Source organism: Neovison vison, chromosome 4 (assembly GCF_020171115.1).
Source record: "Neovison vison isolate M4711 chromosome 4, ASM_NN_V1, whole genome shotgun sequence".
Taxonomy (NCBI): Eukaryota; Metazoa; Chordata; class Mammalia; order Carnivora; family Mustelidae; genus Neogale; species Neogale vison.
In genome coordinates, this window is record NC_058094.1 from 8,704,152 (window position 1) to 8,728,631 (window position 24,480).

Genomic DNA, 24,480 nt, shown 5'->3' on the forward strand with positions numbered 1-24,480 from the left:
ATCATGTTTTCCAATCTGTAGAATGGGCATACTCGTACCTAGCTTGTGCAATTGTTGTGAGGTCAGAAATAATGTGTATAAAGAGCTTCATCTTCTGTACTCAGTTCTGGGTAACCTAACACAAAATCCATATCAACACATCTTTCGTTTTCAGCTCTGCCTAGAGAAGACCTGCACCTAGGGAAGCCAGGTCTAGCTTTACTAGGTTTAACCAGTAGATAGGAAGAAATTAGCTCAGGTGTGACAAATACCCTAACTATGCATATATGCTCACCTCTCTGGTCAGGACAGACATCACTAGTTGATATGAAGGACAGACATCACAGTCGATAAGACACTGAGAATTATTTTCAATATAGTATGCCATTTCTCATCCACCGCCATGCAGGAGAGATGAAAGTCATTTACCCACTCTAGAGTGGTCTTCAGTGTCCTATTATAATCTTGTTAACCAATTTCTCAGGTTCTATCAGAAATTTAAATAGAAAATAATTTTAATATCCAGTTATAAAAATCACTGAAATATATTGCTGCTTCCAGGTCACTTAACATTTCATTGACATTGAAACGTTTCTCTTTGGTGTGATTACTGAGGCAGGGTGCAGAGCTTTCCTTCAAGGTCTTGCTGTGTTTGGAGGGGATATCAGCTGGCATGAGCTCCCCTTCTCTCTGTTCTCCTGTAGACAGGAGATTATGTAGGACAAATGCATGTCCTTCTCTATGTGTGCTCTTGAAATAAGCTCTGTGTTTCAAGCTTACCTGGCATAAATCCTCTAGGCACTCACTGTCATGGCCCTAGGGATGGGAAGGAACAGAGGATATTTAAATGGCTTCTTCCCCAAGATTCCAGAACTGGTAAGCTGATTGAAGGAATCTCCTACTGGTTGAAATAACTGATATGTGGCAAGACAAACTCCCAAACTAAACCTATCTGGGTCAGATTTCTGCCCCGTGGTATCAACAACCCAGGTTCCATCTCTCATTGTTCTGTTACATTTCATTCAAAAGGTTATCTCATAGTCCATCATGGCTGCTGGAGTCCCAGCCATTGCATTTCATTCTTGTCATCATTAAGAAGGAAGCAAATCTATTTGTGCATGCTTCCTCTCCTTAAGCATACTTCCTAGCTTTTAACTACTTCTATTTAAAACTTAGTATTGTCTAAAACCTTAGTCACATAAAAAGGAAGCTGGAAAATACCATGTTTTTGCTGGTTTTGTGCTAAAATCTGGTGTTCTCTTTCGTGGAATGAAGAGGAAAATGAATAGGACCTATTCTTTCTTAGATAATTTGGAGCTAAAAGAAGGTCTTGGGCTGGGAATTAATTTATTCGTTGTTCATTCATTCATTCATTCATTCTTCAAACAAATATGTATGAAAGGCTTACGTTGGCTCATCTGCTTCTCCATTCTGGGGATTCAGGGTGATTAAGGCATACACAGTCCCTACCGCCCGCCTCCCAAGAAATTCACAGTCTAATTGGGTGTCCTAGTTCCAATTTGAATAGATTTTGTGACTTCAGTAAACCACATCCCTTCTCAGAGCCTCAGTGTTTTCATCTATAGTATTCTTGGAGCCCATAATTGATACCGATCTCCCAGTTAAATATTCTCTAATGAGGTGTCTGAGATGTAGGGGAAAGGTAGGGCCACAGAGAATCTGACTTCCATTTTCTCCTTTCGGGGGTAACAATCACTAATTTGCAGGGTTATTGTCTGAGTTGGATGGGCCCTGGGAGGGCAGTACCCAGCAAGATGTGGAGAGGAGAATCTTTTCTTCTGTTCACATACCTGTTGCTCTGCTCCAGGGGAGGGAAGATTCTCTGGCCATGGGAGGAGGTCATTTTGTAGCTTAAGAGCTCCCAGGGAATGTGGGGGTGTCCAGGGCGTGGAGAGCCGTGAGGCAGGAGGGGGACTTGGAAGTCACCAACCATCACTTCCTCTCCCCCCCTCCCAGCGTCCCCTGCTCTGGGAATCCCCCAGACGTAGGTTAGGGGATCTCTGTGGCTCTGACATCCACGCATGCAGCAGCCTGGGCCAAGAACCAGGGGCAAATCCCGGCTCTGTCACTGTACTCCCCTTGCCGTATTCCTATGTTGAAGTCCCCACTCGCAGGACCTTAAAAATGTGACTACTTGGAGACAAGAGGTTTAAAGAGCTAATGAAGTTAAAATGAGGTCATTAGGGAGGGCCCTAATCCACTAGGACTACGTCCTTATAAGAAGAGGAGGTGAGGACACGGCCACACAGCAGGGGGACCATGGGAAGACACCGGGAGAAGACCACATTTACACGCCAAGGAGAGCAGTTGCAGAAGACACCAACCCTGCTGGCACCCTGAACTAGGACTTGCAGCTTCCAGAACGGTCAAGAAATCGACTTCTGTTGTTGAAGCCCTCAGTCTGTGGCACTTTGCTATGTCAGCTCTTGCAAACGCCTATAAGCTGTATGACATTTTTTCACTTAACCCCTCTGTGCTCATTTTCCTAATCTATAAAATTGGACTGATAATAGTAGCTCCCTTGTAAGAATGTTCTGAAGCTTCGCATACAGAGAGCACGGAGAGCAGGACCTGGGCAGAATGAGCGCTCAGTAAGTATAAGCTGTAATTGCGCTGATTACTGCCCGTGAACCTGTCCCACTAGAGCTCAAGGGCAGAGCTCCCTCCTGCATTCCCAGACCTCCAGGGCTCCCTGAAGCAGAACACAGTGCTCAGAGCAGGGGATACTTCTGGACAAACGGGTGAGTGCAGAAATGATGAACGTGCGAGTGAACGCTGCATCCGGTGTTTCTCAAAAGATCAAGACGCCATAAAATGATGCTGTCAGTTGATCTCTCTCTACCATCTAGGGAGGAATGCTTAGAGACAAAGTAAGTGCCCAAGTGTGAAAAGAAGGGATTTCTTTATTCCTGCAGTCGGTGGGGGGGAGGCCAGGCCGCAGTCAAGAACGCCCAGCAGGTGAGCCTTGCCAGACACACCTTGGGCCCGGGGCCAGAGGCTTACCTGCATCCTGGGAGGCGGATGCAGCATACGTGGGGGACGCAGCCGACGAGGAGGACGTGACAGAGCACCCAGGCAGGCGTGGGCAGGGTGCCGATGTCAGAGAAGCAGTGAGTCGTGGGGCCAGGGGGCCGCCCCAACACCTGCACCATGCTGCGCCGAGAAGGGCTTATCTGCCCCAAATGCACCACATACCTGGCCTTTGTCCTCCTGCATCTACTGAGTTTCAGCCTCCCTTCCCTTTCCCTCCTTCCCTCCCCAGATTCTAGCCCCTGATCTCTCTGCTCTCCTAGTTGGAACACCAAAGCCTGTTCTGTGAACCTAAGAAAGCAAGGAGGAAATCTTGGATCACTGCAGAGAGTTCTCTGGCTCTTAAACACATAGGATTCTGCCCAGAGTTGGGGCTTGTAATCAGCAAAGATTTCCTGGAAGTGATGGGCTTTGAACCCAGTTATGCTGGCCATCAAAATCAGTTACCCCAAGCCAGCCTGCCATCTGGCAATGTATCCATCCATCCATCCATCCATCCACCTATCCATCTTGTCAACATTTATTAAGCATCTACTATATGCTGGCCAGGCTCTGATTGCCAGGGACATACTGGTAACCGAGAGATTTTTCTCGAAAGGCTAGCTAGTACACAAAGAGAAGAGACAGAACTGCGATAGAAAGTGAGGCTTCTTTTCCTTTAATTTGCTTTTTTTTAAAAAATAAATTAACTAATCTCTATGCCCAATGTGGGGCTTGAACTCATGAACCTGAGATCCAGTTGCACGTGCTACTGACTGAGCCAAGGGGACGAAGGGAGGGGGGAGAAAAGAAAATGAGGCTTTGACATGAAGTCGGCCTCTTTTGGCCTTCCTCAGGGTGCCAGAGGGGAACACAGAACTGGAGACTTCACCTCAAAAGAGCATCCTGGAAGGCCTTGAAGGAGGGACGCATGGGTGTGCCTCAAAAAACAAAGTGGCCACAAAATCCCCATGCAGGCCAGGTGGAAACCACCTGCACACACACTTCCTCTGCAGAGAGCTGTGGTTTTTTTTTTTTTTTTTTTAGAATTTTATTTTTTTTTAAAGATTTTATTTATTTATTTGACAGAGATTACAAGTAGGCAGAGAGGTAGGCAGAGAGAGAGAGAGCAGGAAGCAGGCTCCCTGCTGAGCAGAGAGCCCGATGCGGGACTCGATCCCAGGACCCTGAAATCATGACCTGAGCCAAAGGCAGCGGCTCAACCCACTGAGCCACCCAGGCACCCGAGAGCTGTTTTTTGCTGTTTTCTCTGAGCTACTTCTTCCATACCCAACCTTGGAAATCCTTAAAGCCGTCCCTAAAAACCAATAGAGGTCTTCACTTGTTGTCAGGCGCCGTGGAGAAAGTTGGTTTCCGGATGCTCCCTGGGGAACCGCCCTGTGATCATGAACACCATTCACCAAACTTTCTGCCACAATGGAGCTAAGTATTGGCCTGCCCAGTGGCTGTGGGATACATGGGGCTCTCAACCACTTGAAAGGTGGCTAATTGGAAATTTCATTTCATTGGAATCAATTTACAAACAGCCAGCCCTGTGGGGAGTTCTGCCTCAGTCTAGAGTGGGGCATCCGGTACCCCCACACCACACCAAGTGTCATCCCAGATGTCCCAGGGTGTGTGACAAAGAAGACAGCAATGGCGTAGGGCAGGCTTTCTCCCAGGCGAAGTTGCTACCCAGGCATCTGGACCCTCGGGAGAAGGTGGGTGAGGATACTGTAGCTCCTTGTCTTCCTCAAAGGCCAGGGTCAAGGGTCCTTGATGCTAAAGGAACCCTAGGCTTGCCCCCACTCCAGGCAGAGGGGGCTCCCTTTTTCACCTTCAAGTTCTTCTCCTTCCCTTCTGGGAACCTTGGAACAAAACCTCACTTGCTTCAGCCATTACTGAAAGAACTCCAGCAAGGTCCATGTCGTGCATTGGGTCCGATAATCTTATAGCCGGGTGGAGAGGGCTCCAAGTGGTCAGGTTTCTTCCTAGAGCCCTTCAGAGAAAGATGAAGGGAAGAATCCTACTATTTCACTTTGCAGTGCATCATGAAGACTTCCTCACGGGACTGTCATGCCCATGCGAAGGAAGGGATGAGACACCAGGGAAAGACATCCATGTCCAAGGGGAGGCATATGTAAAGGCACGGAGGCAGCCGAGCCCTGTAGCAACCTGATGGCATGGTGGCAGCCTCAGAGTGACAAATCCTAGAGCTGGGTCACGCGTGGCCGTTATGTGATTCTCCACCTGTCCTCACAATCCCTTAGATGTGCCCCGACCATTTCAAAGATGAGGTTCTAAGAGTTAAACAATCTAGACCAGGATACGAACCCAGGTCTCGCGGACTAGAAGCTTCAGTGTCTACAGTGCATGGAACAGATAATGTAAATTAGGAGCAAGGAGGGAGGTGAGATAGCAATTTGCTTTGGGAATGGGGTGCCCTCGAAGTGAGAAACCAAGCCCTCCGCCAGGGGATGAGTCAAGGGAGACGGCCCAGAGTCTGAATCATCCAGATGACTCAAGACCAAGCTGGCCTCGTACCCCGAACCTCCAGCCTGTCCCCAAAGGCACACACCTTCCTAAGCTTCTATTAATAATCAGCCACAGGAAACCTCCCACAGTCATTCACATAACAGTTAAGCCTATTATCAGCACTTGGGAGAGCAGCCCCACTGCCCTTTGTGGTGGAGGGGCGTGGCCGGGGAGGAGGTGACATCATCAGCAAGGCCCTCTTTCCTCTTTCAGCAGAGGTGGGCGGGAACCAATACAAGTTAACCTGATTCAGAGTCACAAGATTAGGGTGGAGGGCCGGGAGCTTTCTCTTTTGGTTGTGCAGGCCCTCCAGACAGAATGTTGGCCCCAAGCATCTGCCCGCCGAAAAACCATAACGGAGTGTTTGCCGAGCCCCTTGGATTTAGAAGGCACGTGGTGGTATAGGAGAAAAAATGTGGGTTTGGGGGCCATCCAGATACAGAGGTTAGGGACAAACTTGGGAGCTGGGCTGCCTGGATTTGATTTCTAGCCTTACCACATACCCGCTGGGTGTCTTGGGCAAATCCCTTCACATATTTTCCGGCCTCGGTTTTTCCATTTATAAAGTAGGGATGATAAAAAGAGCCCCTTAAGTCTTGGAGACATGGTGAAGATTATCATTGTTACATGCAAATACTTTACAATAGTTCCCAGGACCTTTGTGCAAAATGGGTATTAGCCCCTCTTGTTAGAAACATTATACGCAGCGTGGTCCATCCTTGTGAGGGAATAAATACTATGTGTTGTTAAGAACAATCTCATTGCCTCGTGGACGGTGGTGGTAGCAGCAGCAAGGGCTCCCAAGGGGAGGCTGTGTTCGCCGTCTTGGCCCAGGTAGTTGCTGTGGACTCTGGGGCGTTCATTTTGTAATGATTCCATTATACTCTGCGCTTACATCTGATGCACCTTCTGTTTTATACATGCTGTCTTTTATGACAAGACAGTAAAAAGAAATGTGTGGGCAGATTTTTTTTTTTTTTTCAACTGCAAAGATGTTCATCACATCTGGTTATGTGAAAAAAGCAGGTTATAACAAAGTCAGTAGTCCTTTTATAGGCTGTCATCAAAATACCTGCTTATAATTAAATGTTATCATAAATTTTTAATATATATTTTCACACACATCCGAACATACATGCTCATAGAAGAATTTCTGGAGCAACAAGCCCCGAGATATTAACAGAGAGTATTACAAGGGGTGACTTACTTTCATTTTTTTCTGATTTTTGTTGTATGTATTTCACGCCTATCTGAATTTCCTAATAATTCCACATGGAGTATTTATTTTTGAATTTTTGTTGTTGTTGTTAAGGCAGCAGCCATCTCCGTAGCACCTCTGAGCGCATGATACGCCCAGAGGAAAGCATGGTCTGCTGACATTGAACGCCCCTGCGCTAGAAGTCACTGTCCGCTGGGGCAAGTGTACATTTCGATTGGCTCTACGCCAGCGATTGTCTGTTTCAGGAAGACTGGCTGACTCAGAACGCACCCCAGCCCCAGATGTGGCTCTGGGGGCTCTGTCCCCTGCTTCGCCTGGCTGGCTGCTGGGACTGAGACCACCACGTTTTCTCTTCCCCTGACACTCCTTCCCCGAGTATCGCCCTGCTCAGAGACCACCCGCTCATGGCAGCAGCTCCCCGTCCAGCCCTCACGCAGTCTGTCAGCCCCTGGGGCTGCCGACCCAGGCCTGGGCCAAGACGGATGGCTTTGCGTCATCGGTCAAATCTGGGCCTCAGTGTCCTCTTTTGGGAAATGGGCACCCGCATTGCTCACAGGACAGGGGTGGGGGGGGGCTTCCCTCCGAAACCTTCCTGTGCTCCACCGTTTTAAGAAAGAGTACTGAGTACAGGCCTGTTCATCTGCTCAGGTGAACTCATCGACCCTCAACAGATTGAGTAAGGGCATACTGGTTCCCCCTCCACAGTCGTCCCTTCTTTAGGAACAGGACAGCTGAGCCTTGGTCTTCTTGTACCTTGAAAATAATACTAACTTCTTCTGCCCCGACCCCGCTCCGTGGTACCCTCACAGCTCTATCATCTGATCCCCTGCAGACTGCGGGGTGAATGCCTGCACTGTGCTCCCCAGCCTGGGGGGTCGACTGCCAAGACTCCTTCTCTTGAATTTGATCCTGGAGGTGGTCAAAGGCGCACATTGCTAGAATGCCTGGGTGGGATGAAAATGTCAGTTTCTGTCCAGAAAGCAGGACCAAGAGGCTTTGCAGAATCAGTGTTACCACTGAGCTGTGGCTTAGGAGGCTCCTAGCAAGGGGTGAACCTGAGAGTCATTTTGGTTTAGCTTCAGAAAGCACAGCAACTGGGGGGTGGAAAGCCACGGACTTGCCTTCCTAATTGTAATAACATGGGGCAGGATAATTTACTGACCAATGTGGAATTCACCACTAGGTCCAGAAGAGGGGCTGCTGACCCAGCTTCGCTTCAACACAAGGCATGCGATGTCACATGATGTTCCTTTGGGGATCTGGTTGGCAAGTCAGTTGCAAGATTACTACAACATCTTTTTGCATTTCTTGATCCAGGTTCCAGGTGATGGTGGGCGGGGACCATCGGTCAGGAGCCAATGGGGAGACTTAGGCTCAGGTTTAACTTCTCCAAGACAAGCTTTCACTCAGGACATCGGGGAGCACCTCTAAGGGGAAGGGGAAGGGAAACGCAGCCTCAGAGGTAAAAAGAGCAGATTGAAGTTTTGAAAGTATCAAGGAGAAAAGGAAATATAATAAGCAGCAGTAGTTGTAAGCTGATCCTCTGTACCTAGGTCCAAAGCCCTTTTCTTCTTCCCCTCTCCCCTCTCTGCTTCCTTACATTCAGTCAGCAAATACCACTCAGGTCTTGCCTGCTACCTGCAGGTTGGTGTGTTCCCAAGAGAGAGGAGCCGCTGCCCCTGTTGGCCGTGGGCTCTGCAAAGACACAAAGTGTGAAGCTGCCCGGCGTGACTGGCCTGGGCAGGCAGGCGAGTCTGACTGGAAGGTGCGGTTTGTTGGTGGGGGCGGTGGTGGCAGTGAAGGGAGCTGGTCAGGCCAGGAAGGTGGGCGGAGGAGGGTTAAGGGCCAACAATTTTAGGAGGAGGGCCTGCCAAGCATACATTCAGGCTCCCCACAGCTGCCATGGCCTCTCAGAGAAAGGGAGGAAACATTTCCCAGGGCTCTGCCTTGTTCAGAGATGAGGAATTCTCTAGCTCACTGAGCGGCAAATCCCTGATAACCTTCTGATGGAATCTAGAAAAGAACTGCCTGAGAACAAAGCCAACTTGGACTAAAGGAATCTGAGAGATACGGAGAGCTAGAGAGGCAGGAGCCTGGTGACGTCAGGCCCTGGTTCCCGCTGTGCCTGAAGCCAGCCTCCACTGGACTCCGCTGCTCCAGGAGCGCATAGCCAATCCCCTCCGTCGATTGCTTCAGCCATTTGAAATGGTATGTATGCCGCATATGCACTGAGAGGTTCTGACTAACAGAAAGAAAGGAAAACATGCAACGTTCTGAGAACAGAAGGTAGTGAGATCACACTCCCCCACCCATGCCTCATTTCCTGGCAGCCTGCTTCAAATATCCTTTTCCAGGAGGATTCTTCTAGACCTTCCAGGGCAGGTGAGACTCTCGGGTCATGGAGTCTCCTAAGACCCTCTGGGCTTACCTGAACACACCTACCCGTAAGCTCCCAGGCCTGCCCTTGCTCGATTCATCCCTTGGTTCCAGCACCTCACACTGTGCGGGAAAGGCTTGGGAAGGCTTGACAGCTATGCACTGAATTTGAAAAATGCGTCTGGTTGGAGAAGAACAAGAGAGCTTTCCTGGAAGAGTTGACATTTGGCGCGGCCTGGGACGACACAGATCCAGTCAGGATGGTCTGCGGGGGCTGCAGAGACAGGTCTGCTCCAAGTCCTAGTGGCAGTTTAATTCTTCTCCGTGTCACATAACTACTTTGGGTCGGTGGGGGCGGGGGGGGGTGTGCTCTGCTCCATGCATGCCTCCTGCTGCTAGGCCTCAGGGATGTAACCCACAATATCTGGGGCATTGGTTGTCACAGTAGCAGGAGAGCAAAGCAAATCACATGCCGGCCGTTCGGGGACGCCTGGGGTGGCTCCTTGCTCAGAGGGGAGCCTGCTTCTCCCTCTGCCCGCCACTTCCCCTGCTTGTGGGCATTCTCTCTTTCTCTCTCTCTGAAAGGTAAAGAAATAAAATGTTAAAAAAAAAAGAAAACCACGTTGCTATCCAAAGTGACACAGGTCCCTTCCACTGCATGGTCACTGACAACGCCAGGAACCCCACATGCTGAACTTCAGGGAGAAAGGGGCAGGAAGGAGGAGAGGGGAAATGGGGAGTGACTAATCCTGGTGGTTTCCTCCAGTGAATGAAATCCCCACAGGGAGAGGAGGCGTGGGGGGCTTTCTGGAAGGAGACACAGTATGGGCAAAGGTTCAGAGGTGAGGATGTGAGGGGAGGTACTGGGTAGGCCTTTCTGCAAATACACTACAGATATTTGTAAAACACATAGTAGTGTAGTACTGGGGTGAATCCCGTCCCCCAGAAAATCATTTCCACTGGGAACCTCCGATTGAGACCTTATTCGGCAATGAGGTCTTTGCAGATGTAATTAGTTAGGCTTAGATGAGGTCTTGGTGGATCAGGGTTCAATCACACTGGTGCCCTCATTAGAAGAGAAGAGCCAGAGATGGAAGCATCCAAGGAGAAGTCCATGTCATGTCAGAGGCAGGGATCAGAGGGACCCGTCCACAAACCAAGAGACATCAAGGACTGCCAGCACACCCCAGAGGCTGGGAACGTGGGGTACAAGGAAGGTTTCTTCCCTAGAGTCTTCCAGGGGAGCAAGGCACTGAAACTGACCTTCTATGGGGTCAAAGTTGTACATCTCTTTGTCTATTCAAAGTAAAGGACCATTATGAGCTCTGAGCATAGGCTAACATCCAGCCTCCAGTGGAATTGTTCCTTTGCACCTTTTCCCATTGCTTGCAGCTGGATTTTATGGGGTAGGCTTGCTTTCAGAGCACTGGGAGAATTTACACAGGTCCGCGCATGGATGTCCTCCCACGTGGACTCCCAAAGCAAGGCGAAAGCTCCCTTCCCCTCCCAACAAAGTCCAAGCAAGTCCGCACAAGGTAGGGAGAACTGGGAGAGAAGCACTTGGATCCGCTCACTTACTCAACCGATGCTTACTGGATTTCGGTATGAGCTGGGCACCATGCAAGATGCCAGGGAAGCCGGGCGGGATGATGAATGAGGTAATGATGATGATGGCTGCTAACGTTTTATCAAGAGCAAGAGTTTCTTATGTGCCACACGTTGTTCTAGGCACTTCACATGTGTTAGCTTGTGTATTTCTCATAGTGACCCTGGGAGAGTTAATGCTATTACTATGTGTTTTTTAGGTTTTTGTTTTTGTTTGGTTGTTTGGTTTTTAAAAGATTTATTTATTTGAGAGAGAGAGAGAGAGAGAGAGCACATGAGAAAGGGGAGGGTCAGAGGGAGAAGGAGACTCCCCGCTGAGCAGGGAGCCCTATGTGGGACTCCATCCTGGGACTCCAGGATCATGACCTGAGCCGAAGGCAGTTGCTAACCAAACTGAGCCACCCAGGTACCCTTGTTTCTGTTTTTGATGATGAGGCTGAGACAGGAAATCCAAGCACTTGCCCTTGGGTGCAGAGCAAGTGAGGTAGGGAGGGTCAGGAAGGCAATTGTTCTTCCTAACAAGGTTGGCAGAATTATTTGTCCAGGAACTTGATAAATTAAATACTTAAAAGTGAAAGGGAGGGGGCACAGAGCATGGAGAGATGTGTAGAAACACCTAGTTAGCGTAGTTTGGTGGAGGAAAGAGGGGGAGAGGAAAGGGCTACCGTCACCAGAGGGCACCTGGCGTCATAGGATGGGTCATGAATTGCAGTGAATGTGTATTTGTTGATTAGAATGATCCAGAAAGGAGGTAGATGTGGATTCCAGAGGATGGTGGAGGGGGGCCCAGGATTGGAGCTGGGAGATGCTGGCTTTTCAGGGACATAGTCTCATCTCAACTGGAAGAAAATTTGGGATCGCGGCCTCGGGCTCCTGAGTTGTGGTGGGAAGGCCTTCTCACCCATTTGCCCCAGGTGCATGTGGGGGGGACAGGTGTGCAGAGAGGTGGGATAACCAATGGCCCCAGCTGCCACCAGCTCCTCAGTGTTGGAATCCGGAGAAGAACTCCAGCTTTCTCTTGGGTCTGTCTCAACCTCAAGTACCCATGCGTTCCAAGCCAGAAGGTTGGGACTAGATGAATCCTACGCTCTTTTTAGTCAAGATAGTCTATAACCAAATCCAAGGTATGGCTAGATAGAAACTTCTAGAGGCCATGAGTCCAGAAACTCCGATCTCATCCCGTGATGGATTTGCAGCGCACGCTCATTTACGAAGCAAATCTAATTCTCTTGCTGACCAGAGAGAAAAAGAAAAAATTTAAACAGCTCAATTCAATTGCACCCACATTTGGCTCTAGGTGCTTTTGCTGCCTCAGCGGGTCTGGGCTGGGGGATGCGGGGGTGTGGGGGGCGGCTCTCAGCTCCCAGGGTCGCTCTGGAGGACGGGCATCTTTACAGGCATGTGCATCCAGAGTTGTGCCAGAGTCAGTCTTTCCTCGACAGTGGCCACCTTGGGTGCAAGAACGTGGTTTCATCCGGGGCTCAGTGGAAGAAACAACACAGTGCAGCGGGAGGAGAAATTGGCTGTTCCGGACCTGCAGCAGAGGGGATGTGGGATCTAGTGGCACTTGCCCCAGAACATCTCCAAGTGGATTTAGACCCTGTACCCATCTCATCTCAACCTGGTTTTAGAATGCTGCTGCTCTCTGAAATTCTACTCCTCTGTGGTTACAATTCTTTTTTTTCTCCTCTCTATGCCTTGGGCACCTTCCCTCCCCTTGCTGGATGTTTTCTGCTCACTGTCTTCTGGAAAGTTGGGGCTCCTATAGAGCGACTTTGAGGCCTCTGGCTGCCGGTCTGGGCTGCTCTGTGTGCTCTGCCCCAAAGACTTCCTCAAAGGAGGATCTTGAAATGGCCTCTCTTGGCAAAATGCCCTTCTTTGGCCCACATACTAGCGTTTCAATTTGTTGTTGAAGGAGGAGGCAGCTTCCTCTGTAGTTTTGAACTTGACTCTGTGTATTTGGCCGGTAATAAACCAGAGGTGCTCAAAAACAGAGGAGGTAAGGGAAAATGGATGATTTACATGAGGCGGGTAAAGGGCTGCGAGATTTGGGAGGGTCTTCAGATCGCCGGCTGGCTCTGGAGGACGTGAACTTTCTGCTCATGACCATGTCCTTAGTGTCTAGGATGGTTCCTGGACACGGCAGGCGCTTAATCCAGGTATGTAATGAATGAGTTCGGTGTAGCCTTCTTACTGTGTGGATGGGAAAACAGAGACTCAGTCTTCTATGCTGTGCTCCTGAGGGGAAGGACTTTGCCTCTTCAGTCCTTATCCCAGTGGCTGAGCACAGAACTGGGCTCATTGCAGAGGATCAATAAATATTTGTGGAATGACAGGAAAAGTAAATGTTAGGGCCTATGGAGGTAAATGGGCTGCACAGAGAATCAGGTCCCTTGCCTTGAGCAAAGCATGGGCTGCTGGAGGAAACAGGTTTGTCACTAACCGGAAGGGGGAGGGTGGGGGAAGGGCCCTTGAGCTGCCAGTATGCAGGCCTGCAGGGGCCTGAGGGACAGTGACAAGGTCTTCCTCTAATGCAGTGGTTCTCACCTGGCTGCACATTCGGGCCACGTAGAGAGCTTGAAAAACACCCCAATTCCTCCTCTGCAATCCCTGAGGTTCTGATACCACTGGCCTAGGGTCCATCCTAGGACCCCTGGTAGGTACCCTTTAAAAAAAATTCCTCTGGGAATTCTAATTCGCAGTGTGGGTTGAGAACACGAGGTAATCTTTAAACAAAACGAGGCCGCAGAGAAGGGCAGCTAACAGTGCAAAGGGTGCTCAGGACAAGGTCTGGGCAGCAGAAGACTCAGGGGGTGAGGATCCTCCCAGCCAGGGCTCCTGGGGGAGGGCAGAAGGCCAAGGGAGGGAAAGGACTAGCAAGGTTGGGCTTAGAGCTGGGGAGGGGAGGGGTGAGCGGATGGGGTGAACAGAATGAACGCGATTCGGTGGGAGCGAGGATTTCAGCGGAGAGATGATGCAACAAGACAGGGGCATGGAGTGAGAGTCGCTGGGAGCTGCTCCCTGGGATGTCAGGGACTCACCCCGGGAAGGCAGTTAAATCGGGTTGGGGAGCTAAGATCTTGAGACTTGGAGGAAGTAGGGAGTCACCCACCAGGGATGTCAGGGCGTGGCGCGATGGGACTCAAGAAACTCTGAGACCGAGATGGGGCCCTTGGGTCACACAGAGAGACACACAGCACATGCTCACGCGCGAGCACACGGACTCATCCCCAGGGCACACGTCCACTGCACACGCGGAGGCCTTGGCCTTCCGGGGGAGGAAGGCGACCGCGCAGCCGAACCGCAGCCGGAGCTCGGAGGCCCCTCCCCGCCGCGCCCCTACAAAGGCTTGCGCAACAGGCGGCGGCTCCGGCGGGCGTCCGGCGCGCTCTGCCTCCGCCCGGCGGGTCCCCGCGAGCTGGCGGGAGCGGGAAGAGCGCCGGGGAGGAGGGAGCGGCGAGGAGGGGTGTGTCCCGCGGTGTGCGGGTTCCGGAAGGCCGGGGCGGGGCGAGCGCGGGGCGGGGCCGCGGCCGCGGCGCCTATAAAGTCGCCCGCCGCCCGGGCATAAACAAACCCCGCCGGGCTCCCAGCTTGGTCCACGGAGCGCACGCCCGTCCTCACCGCTCTGCTCCGCGCTCGCTGTCCGCCGCGCCTCCAGCCCCGCTCCGGCGCCTTTTGCTTTTCTCTCTATACCTTAGGTAAGCCCGACACCTTCCTCGTGCGGGCAGGGAGGGATCGATGACCCGCGCCTGCAGCTGCGGCTTCTGGACCGCCCTTTGTGGCCCCCAGAGCTGCAAGTGCGTGGCGACCCTGCGGCGAGGGCGCGCGGAGGGGCTTTGGGGCGGCGCCGCCGCTGGAATGGGGGGTGGGTTTCGATGAGCGAAGAGGAGGAAGGGAAAAAACAAAACAAAACAGGTCCCTGCTCACCTTCCCCCAAGTGGGAAAGTGGGATCTTGGGTTCCGGGGAGGGGTGGAGAGCCGGCCTGGGCACACCTTCGTCGCGCTTCCGAGCGCCACCCGGAGTCACAGCTGGCGCCGCAGGCCTGAGAGCGCACTGGAGGTGGGAGCCGGAGGAGGGCCGGGGAGAGTGCGTGTGCGCGCGCGTGTTGGGGTGGGGTGTATTCTCCGAGTGGGGTGTCTGGGGAAGGAGGGTTTGAGCGCGCGCGTGTGGAAAGGAGGTGAGTATGGGAGAGCGGCGAGCTGAGGCTGGAGAAAGGGGCGTGGGTGTGTCCGGTTTCCCGACTGAGCTCCGAACCGATGTGCCTGTGAGGGGCGGGGGCCGATTCAGCCTCGAAGCCAGGGTGGGGTGTGTGCGTGCGAGTGTGCTCGCGGGGCGGGGGGTGTGGGGAGGGAGGGTCGGAGTGTGTCACAGTGCGTGCCAGACGCGCGGGAGCGAGTGTCGGCCAGGACCGCTGGGCAGGGTGCGTCCCCGGAGGTGGCCCGGGGTTGGCGCTGTGGTGGCACCGAAGAGGTGGCCTGGTCCAGAGGGGTCGTGTGGGCAAGGGACGGCCCAGCGCCGGCCAAGGCTGCGAGTGGCGTCATTTTCGCCTCCGCCCACCTCCCTGGCCCGGTCCCCCTGCCTTCGGGGACCGCGTCTACTGTCCTCCTGAGGGACGAACAGCTGGAATTACTCCGATGTTCCTGGGAGATCCGCGGCCTCTGATTGAGCCTGGGGCGGGGAGCGCAGGGCGTGTGGAGAGTTGTGGGCTGGGGGGAAAGGCGCCGCCACCACCTCTGTCACATTAGTGGCTGAAGCTGGGATTTAGTGAGTCTTTTCCTTCACAGTCCCCCGACACGCCCCCCCTCCCAGCCACTCTGTCGCCTGTGTTGTCAGATGTCCCTGTGGGTCGGGGCAGCACCCATATGTGTCTGGAAAGGGGAGGTGCCTGGCAGCCAGTGGGGGAGGGAAATCTGGTTGGGGAAGGTTCAGGCTCAGGTCTTGGAGTGTTCCAGGCCCTTCAGTTCTTTGCTTCCTTTAAGTTACTGGGAAAAGGTTGAAGATTCAGAGTTCAGCCCTTGGCCGCACGGGAAAGCATTATTCTCTTTGTGATGTCCATTGGCCATACTTAATGTTCTCAGCCACCTCAGATGAGCCAAATATCGAAATACAAACTGCCCTTGCTATGAAAATGCAGTTCGAAGACAAGCTCACCAGCCCCTCTTCCTGTACCGAAAATACTAGGTTTTTACTGATTTTCACAGATACGAATTGAAATAAGCAAGGTAGAGTGCAAGTTCCAGCCCTTGCCTTCAAGGGGCTCACCCATTCAGGGGGAGAAATGCAGGCAAAGAGGGTAAGTGCTGGTGTGGCCCGGGATGGGCGTCCAACGTATGGTGAGGTAGAGGTGATCAGGAAGTTTTGGGGAACTGTGAGGGACGGTGCCCTGGTGTAATCTGGGGTGTCCGCTGAACTGTGACCTCTTCGTTTTGTGGGACCTTGTCCCCCACGAGAGGGTGAGTTGGAAGGCTTCCCTAGCCCTGCCCTGTAAACCTAGTACCTGGCCCAGGAGTTAAATACATGCATTGAATGAATTGAATGGCTCCTTCCCTCTGTCCCATTCCCCTGTAATCTCTTGGGTAGAGTCCCAAGCAGGCAGTTGACCTTCGGGGTGGTGGTGTTTGACTTGGCTTTCCAGGGAGACCTTCCAGCACCTGTTGGGATCTTCCCTCCCAGAGCAAGAGTCTTCGGAGCAAGGAGCAAATCCAAGACTACCAACAGTCGGTCTGATAATTTGGGATGGAATAAGGAACTCAAGACATGTTCCTGATCCTGCATCTTCCCATTTTACAGAGAGAAACTGAGGCCCAGAGACTGGGTATGACTTGCCAAGGCTGAGCCAGAACTGGAACTTGGCCCTCCAGACCCCTCTGGTTGCTATTGAAGGTGGTGAAAGGGATTCTTGGTCTTGATCTTTGCCCCTCTCATAGCTGACATTGGGTCTTCATTGCATTTCTTGGTGAGTAAACTTTCCAGGGCGGAACGTGGTGATTATTTATTTATTTAGTGTCAGTCACATGTTCTTGAGAACTTAGCAGAATCAGTCCAGTGAGCAGGAGGAGCTGTAGCCCTGCTGAGGGATGGTTGACTGGATTCTGGCTGCCCCCTCCAGGTTGGACTTAGATCTGAACAGAGCTGGGGACTCCCTCCACCAGGCTCACAGAAAGCTCCTGGTCTGGGCTTGCCTTGGCATGGATGTGGAAGAAGGGTTGTGTTGTGTGTTTTTGGTGGCCCAAAGCTGCTGCTCTTCCTTGGGACCCAGCTCCAGAGAATCCCATTCAAGGCGTGACTCAAAGTCCCTGTGCCTCAGAAAGGAAGCCAGGATGATGAGTCAGCATCTAAGACTCTGGCTGGGAGAGGGCAGGGAGGGGCAGGACGGTCTTCCTAGTCAGCAGCTGCATCCCTCCTTCCCCCATCATCCTGGCCAGAGCGCGGCCTGATCTGTATTGGCTCCATTGAGTAGATGGGAAAAAGGAGGCTGAGAGAGTTGGAAAGATTGGCCCGTGGCCACGTGGCGAAAGGTGGGAGAGCCAGACTTTGAACCCAGAGAGGCAGACACCTAAGCCTTTGTTCTTTTCATGACAGCATGTTGGGATGACTGGAAAAAACTGGAATGAAAGAAAAGTCCAGAGATGTGATTAGGAGTGCTGTGCCTCAGTTTCCTCTCCAGTAAAATGCGAATAACAGACACTGTCTCATGGGGACATATAAATGTTAATGAATTAATCCGTAGAAAGAGCAGAGAACGGGGCGCCTGGGTGGCTCAGTGGGTTAAGCCACTGCCTTCGGCTCAGGTCGTGATCCCAGGGTCCTGGGATCGAGCCCACATCGGGCTGTCTGCTCTGCAGGGAGCCTGTTTCCTCTTCTCTCTCTCTCTGCCTGCCTCTCTGCCTACTTGTGATCTCTATTTATCAAATAGATAAATAAAATCTTAAAAAAAAAAAAAAGAAGCAGAGAACAGTGCCTGGCACATGGGAACACCATGTAGGTGTTTGCTGTCAATGATTCCCACAGATTACATTTCTCAAGGCATTCCTTGGCGATCAGTTTCAGGGACTTGTGTCCTAAGCTTGCCCATGCGGGTGAAAGTGCCTGCAGGGGCTGAACTCATGTTTTGAGTTCAAGAACTTCTTGAAGTTCTTCCAAAAGAACTAAGCTGATTCAGACAGCATAAGAATGTAATGCGAATGTTGTCTGAAATGCAGATTTCCAGGCCCAGTAAGTCTGGGAGGCCCCGGGAATCTGCACCATCTCGAAGCCGCCTGGGCTGGATTAAGGGTGGGGTGTCCTGAAGGCTGGCGGAGTTGAGGCCGTCTGCTCCAGAAGGACTGGGGAGAGGGAAAGGAAAGGAGAGGCCAGAGCAGCCCATACTTCTGTACCTCCATACCCTGGTGCTCTGTAAGCCCCGCTTACCTGGCCAAGGGGCCTTGATGTTTCAGCTCATCACCTCATTCAGCTGAGATAGGTGACATTATTGCCATTTCTCAGGTCAGCGAACTGAGGCATGGGCACATGACCTGCTTGTCTATAATCAAGTGAGTGGGGTCCTGTTCTAGGTGGACCATCCTGGTGGTGCCAAGGTCCTCCAGACCCTTCTAGACCTGTCTTTGAAGCATGAACTTGGTTTCCTGGATTCATTTCATGCGCCCATTTCATGTGTGGCAGTTCCTGCCTGCCTGATCCCAGGCCTTGCCTTTCTGCTTTTCTTTCTCCTTCCATTTGGAGACAAGAGATGGACGGAAGGTAGTGTGTGCTACAGAGGTGGAGGGGAGTTCTCTGATGCCCTCTTGGCCTCCTGCCATGCCAGCCCAGGCTTGCTGGAGGTGGGTGTTCTGAGAGATGGGATGTGCTCCCCGTGGGGAAGGTCTGTGCAGGCTCCGTGTCTGGGCTTTTCCAGTCCAGCTGAGGTGGTGGGAGCTGAGGCTCGTTAGTGTCTGTGGGCCTTGAATGGCCTGTTCAGGAGTTCTATCTTTTTTTTTTTTTTTTTTTAAAGATTTTATTTATTTATTTGACAGAGAGAGATCACAAGTAGGCAGAGAGGCAGGCAGAGAGAGGAGGAAGCAGGCTCCCTGCTGAGCAGAGAGCCCGATGCGGGACTCGATCCCAGGACCCTGAGATCATGACCTGAGCCGAAGGCAACGGCTTAACCCGCTGAGCCACCCAGGCGCCCCGGAGTTCTATCTTTTACTTTATAGTTTTTCTTCTCTGAAATCTGGAGAAACCTCAATACAAGTCTGAATCTTCATCCATGTGCAGCCTTCCTTGAAGGGGTAGATGGGGACCAGAGCTCTCGGCCGTTCCATCGCAATCCCAGCCCCACTCCCTTGGCTTTGAGGAGATTCTCTACAGCTCTTTGGGCACCACCCAAAGGTCCACAGTTCCCCAGCTGGGAACCCTGGCCGCCTCTCCTCTGTCCTTAACAAGCATTGAACTGGCCTCCTTTCCCCAGGAAGCTCTTGCTGGCTTTCCCTTCCAGGCTGGCATGCTGGTGTGTGTGCCCTCCTTGGATCATTCTGGACTGAGTCTCTGTTGACCCTGTTCCTGTGGACCCTGAGGGCCTGGCACTTAGTAGGCACTCAGCTTTGGTCAGAAGAAACCCTCTGTTTATGAAGAAAATAACTTGGGCCATCCTGTGTAGGAAAGATCGGAAGACCATCCAGAGTGTGGAAACAGCGAGACCATTTTGAGCAAGGATCCTGTCAATGTGGCAACCGTCCCATCTCTGGGACAAAGGGTTTTGTAGGAGGAATCTGTTTCCGTGTCCTGTGCCAACACTGGCTCTGTTTGTGGGCTTTTGATATCTCACAGACCAGCTAGGGTAGCTCATGCTTGTCCTGCAGATTTGCAGACGAATCCTTGAATCCCACCAGTGTCCTCCTTCAGACTTCCAGTATTCTGCTTGTCCTCTGGATGGTCTTCTCTCTGCCAAACCATGGATCGGGCTGCCAAGACTCCACTGAGAAGCTTCAGGAAGATCCCCGGGTCATGTTACAGAGGGGGTGGGTGGTGATGGATTGCCAACCCTTCCCTCTTCCTGCTCTGTGTCCCGGACCCCCTGGCTAGTTCTGTGCTCTGGTTGAACACAGGCTGTCCTATTTCAGCTCCAGCCCTATAAGCTGGGGTTAGCCTTCTTCTGGAAGATTCTTTTTTCTTTCTTTTGGCATCAAGCAGTTTCTTGAATGCTGCTGAGCAGGCCCCATGCAAAGCGGGAAGGGGACCCTCCAGGAATTTCTAGTCTGATGTCCCCTCTGCATGGCATTTTTACCATTTTATTGACTTTGAGAACCCTGTTCTCGACTTCGTTCCCCTAAACTGGGGGATTTTCTTGAAAGTCCAGTTCTTCTAGGTTCTTCCATATTGTTTACTAGCTCAATTGCATAAGAAAAACATGGCCATTTAAGACCACCAACTTCTTACTCTCCCTAGACCCTTGAGTTTCAAAAGAGCTAGAGAGATCCATGAACTACCTTGCAGCTTGACATCACAATCTCCTTGGCCAAAAAAGAAAACACTGCATGTATCTACAGTAAGACAGGGGTAGCCAAGGCATACCCCAAGGCTGCTTTCCTTGAGGTTCATATGGACGTGGGGCTGTTCTGGAAGCTTCGGGGATTGCAGTATCCAGGGACGTTGCTATGTCCAACAGCAGCAGCACACATTGATTTCCACCCCCACCCCCTGCTACCCCCTTTTCAGTTCTGTTCCATAAAGAGCCCGGTGTGCTGGAAAGAACAGTACTTTCATGTGGCTTTGAAACCGGCTGTGTTACGGAGGGGACAAAATCTGGGCCAGTTGCTGACGATCACAATCGATGCAAGCTTGTCAACAAAGCTTCCTGGCCTGCCTTTCCCTCTGCTCCACTAGAGGTGACCAGGAGGATGCCATCTGTCCGCCCCTGCTCTCCATGCATGCCCCCACATTGAAGGAGTGGGTCTTGGCCTTTTGGAAGTCATGTGGACCTTTGCTTTCGTGCCTCGGGTTACCCATCTGGAAGCTGGGCTGATGGTCCCCACCTTCTGCCGGGGACCTCCATGGGGCACAAATAGAACAAGGCGATGAACACTTTCTCCAAGTGTCAAAACTGCTGAAGGCATCTTGCTGGTGCCTGGGTAGCTCCGTTAAGTGTCTCTCTCTTGACCTCGGCTCAGTTTTGATCTCATGGTGGTGAGTTTGAGGCCCACATTGAGTGCCATGTTCTGCATGGAGCCTACTCAAAAAAAAGGTGGAGGGGAGCTAAAAACAAAGCCTTTCTGGGCATTATGAAGGAAAGTAGGAAAGTCTAGGATGGGGACTCGTCCAGAGCCTAGGCGTGGGGGCCCTGCAGGACTGCGAGGTGGAGGGGAAGCCCGTGACTCCCAGAGCTGACCTCCCACAGGAAAAGCCTCCCGGTCACAGGCAGCTTGTCTTTAGAACTTAAGAACATCCCACCTGGACGAAGGGTGGGCGCCCAGTATGTGAGTATGTATAGATCAAGCCAGTTGCACAGTCCGCTTTCTCCTGAAAGGTTGCTTAAACCTGGGCTAGCTTGAGGCTAGGTGACTTGGGGCACATTTCTTCACTGCTCTGTGTCTCAGTTTCCCTATCTGTCACATGGTGGACATGATGGTGCCCGCCTCTGGGTCCTAAGAAGCTCTGAGGCAGTACGGAATTCAGAGTCTAGTAAACACTGGGGACGTTGTCCCCGTGCTGTTTGTCATGGTGTGTCTGTGTCCGTGGCCACTTGGGCCAGGCTGGGTAGATCTGGGCAGGACCCTTGTGGCCTTTGGATAAAGCACGTTCCCATCTCAGCAGCCCTCGTCCCCACGTTTCTCATGGACCGTGTGATGTCCCTAGGGCACACACAGTCTGGTTCGCAAGTGGGGAAGCTGAGGCCCCCAGAGAGGGGCTGAATGACTTGGTCAAGGTCACATGGCAGCAGAGTGACTGGCTTTCCGTGCCCTGCTGACTCCTCGGCCAGGGCTGCTGCTGCTGCATCAAGGCTTTTGAGAGTCACAGGCTCTGGGTGTCCCTTCCCAGTCCCCGTGACTGGTTAACCGTTTTCTGGGCCTCACATGACCCAGCATACCTCAGTCTCCTCCTCCCAGATCCCCAGGGTCATGGTCTTCCCTTCTCTGGGTAAATGCCAGTCTTGGCTTCCCTGGGAACCCAGGAGGTCCAGCTAATTGCTAACTGTCTCCTGAGTCTGCTGAACCAAAAAGGTGCTCGCCCAGCTGCCCTTGGGCCCTCGTTACTCATTCACCAACATGGCTAATGGAAGGAAGACCCCCGTGGTGGTGCGCTGGGTCCGATCGCGGGAAACCCACGTGGTACTTGCTGAACTTCCGTGAGCGCCCCCTCCTTGCTGGGTTGATTCGGGGACTCATAGCGTATAAAACCCAGGGCGTGTCCTCACAGATGTCCCTGGATCTCTGGGGCCACCAGGAAGGGGGAATGCACTGATTAGTCAAGCATGGTTTTGGCTTATCCCCCCTTATCCACGGTTTCGGCTCCCCACGGTCAACCAGGGTCAGAGGCAAATGACCCTCCCTCTGACATGTCCTCAGAAGGTTGACAGTAGCCTACCACCGTGACACACGCCTGCATCGTTCCCCTCACTCCATCTGGTCCTGTGGGCACGTCGCCTCACAGCCTTCCAGGAGGGGTGAGCTCGGCACAGTAAGCTCCTTCAAGAGACGGAGCTCGCAGTCACATAGCTTTTGTTGGAGTATATCGTTAGAATCACTGTGTTTTATTAGGAGGTATCGTTCATACTGTGCCTTTGACACGGGTGCGTGTGTACAGGAGAACGGTGTGCATAGTATTCAGTGCGTCCCCTGGGGATCTTGGGATGTATCCCCAGTGGCTAAGGCAGGGAGACTCTGCCGTGTGCCAGATTGTGTTCTAGTCTTTAAGCCGTGCTGCTGCTTGCTGGGAGCAGGAGTTGTACCCATTTCACAGATGCGCAAACTAAGGCCATGAGGCTGGGGAACTTGGTAGGGATTGCAGAGCTAATAAATGACGACGCTCAGGCTGACCCTCCAGTCTTCCGCCAGCTCCTGGTGACTGTCCCCTTGTCCACCATGGTTTTCCCCTGAGTTCCTTCTGGGGAGAGCATGTGGGAGAGAGGACGTGGTGTTGTGAACTGGTCTGGAGCTGGTGTGCTGCCCCAGAGCTGGTATTCGGCCCTGATTTGGGGTCTTGGCCGGAGATCTGTCCTGAGCCGATTCCATGTCTGTGCTTTCTGGGGACACAGTGGGTAGACGCTGCCCACCCATCGTCATGCTGGGTGGGGCCAGAGGGCTGGAGTTCGGACACCCGGGCTCCTACCTAGTGCCCTGTATGTCCTTGCCCTGTCACCCTCTTCTCGAAAAGATCACCTTGGCCCTTTGGGACCTGATGTTCTGTGTTGGGACTCTCCAGGAGGTGGCAGAGGGGCAGGGACTGGCATGCAGTACTGGGCCTTAAGCTTGGGGATAGAACCTGCTGAGCCATGTGGGGCCTCGGATGGCCTGGGGGCACCAGGCAGAGCACCCCAAACCAGGTGACCCCACAGGCGTCCCTCCCCTCCTGGTGAAGGAAATCAGAGTCGCCTGCAAGCGGTGTGAGCTGCTGGACCTGCTTCCTTGAACGGGCCATAGGGTTTTGAAACCCGTAGCAAAAGCTTCTTAAGGAAAAGTGTGATGAAGTTAAAGATGCAGCAGAGGCCTCTGCATCCCGGCCAGTCTGTCTGCACCGGCACTGTGCCGTTCCAGGCCGGTCCCTCCACCCCCGGGGCTGCAGGCGAAGTGATGGTGGTTGGGGGGGGGGGCGGGATGTGTGGGACTCTGTGAGTCTGGGAGAGTGTGGCCTTGCGGGGAGACGGGCAGCCATGACGGGGTTGGGGGCTGGTGAGCCGGACTGCGAGCTCGGTGGGGCAGGGCTGGCTGTGCTCATGACATCGCCCCTGACCCATCACACAGTAGGACCTGGTCAGCAAAACTTAGGGGAACTGTCACACTTCGCCTGGTCCTGGGCACGGGAGAAGTGAGTTCAGAAAACAGTTTCTGAACGAATCATTGTTTCAAAGCCCACTCTCCTGGGACTCAGAGGGTGTTTGAGGGTGGGTGCAGAGGCACAGGCCAGTAGGGACCCATGGTAGGAGGTGGGGTGGAGGGGGAGGTTCGGGGGGCTGCCAAGGGGCGTTGGGTCCTTTCCTCACTGTCACCCAATACATGGCAGCTTTTTTTTTTTTTTGTCTTTTTGTAAATCTGTTTTTCTCTCTTGAGCTTCCTTATAAGATTTCTTTAGGCAAACAGGTTCTAAAATAAAAGTTTGCAAGGTGTTCTGATTCAGGCAAAGGAAAACGGGGTGAGGGCTGGCCTTGGGCTGGCCCAAGTCAGCAGAATTGGGTTGGAAGCAGTCACCTGTCTTTCTCCCCCTGGCAGACTGACCGCCTGCGGTGAGGGACAGTGGGGGGGGGTGTCCCAGGGGCAGAGAGCACCTCAGCAGCCCGGGTGTGGGCAGCCGTGGTTGGTGCAGGGCAGTGACCCACACGGATGTCCTGGTGCAGCCCTGCCGGGAAGCTCGCGTGCATAAGGACAGGCGGCCGTGGCCCCGCAGCACCCTCACCTTCCCTGGGGACACGTAGTACGGAAGCTGCTGCTTCTGCTTTATCCCAGTCTCCCCCACAGACCTCAGAGTCCCCAGGGAGCTATGTATGTTTCTCTGTCTAGACCTGGGTGTCTCAGCCTGGGTGCTGTTAACAGCTGAGGCTGGATAT

At 52.6% G+C, this 24,480-nt stretch overlaps 1 protein-coding gene across 2 annotated transcripts in view; it reads left to right on the forward strand.

The window, feature by feature from the left end:
• Positions 1–14,301: 14,301 nt before the first annotated feature.
• The window catches only part of NDRG1 (N-myc downstream regulated 1), a 53,941-nt gene continuing 43,762 nt past the window's right edge, over positions 14,302–24,480 (forward strand). The window contains exon 1 of one of the 2 annotated variants that reach the window (XM_044244914.1): positions 14,302–14,442. The gene's annotated coding sequence lies outside the window, so the exon portion shown is untranslated. Of the gene's footprint in view, positions 14,443–16,547; positions 16,702–24,480 lie in introns of those variants that run through there. The other variant, XM_044244915.1, reaches the window with a different exon arrangement.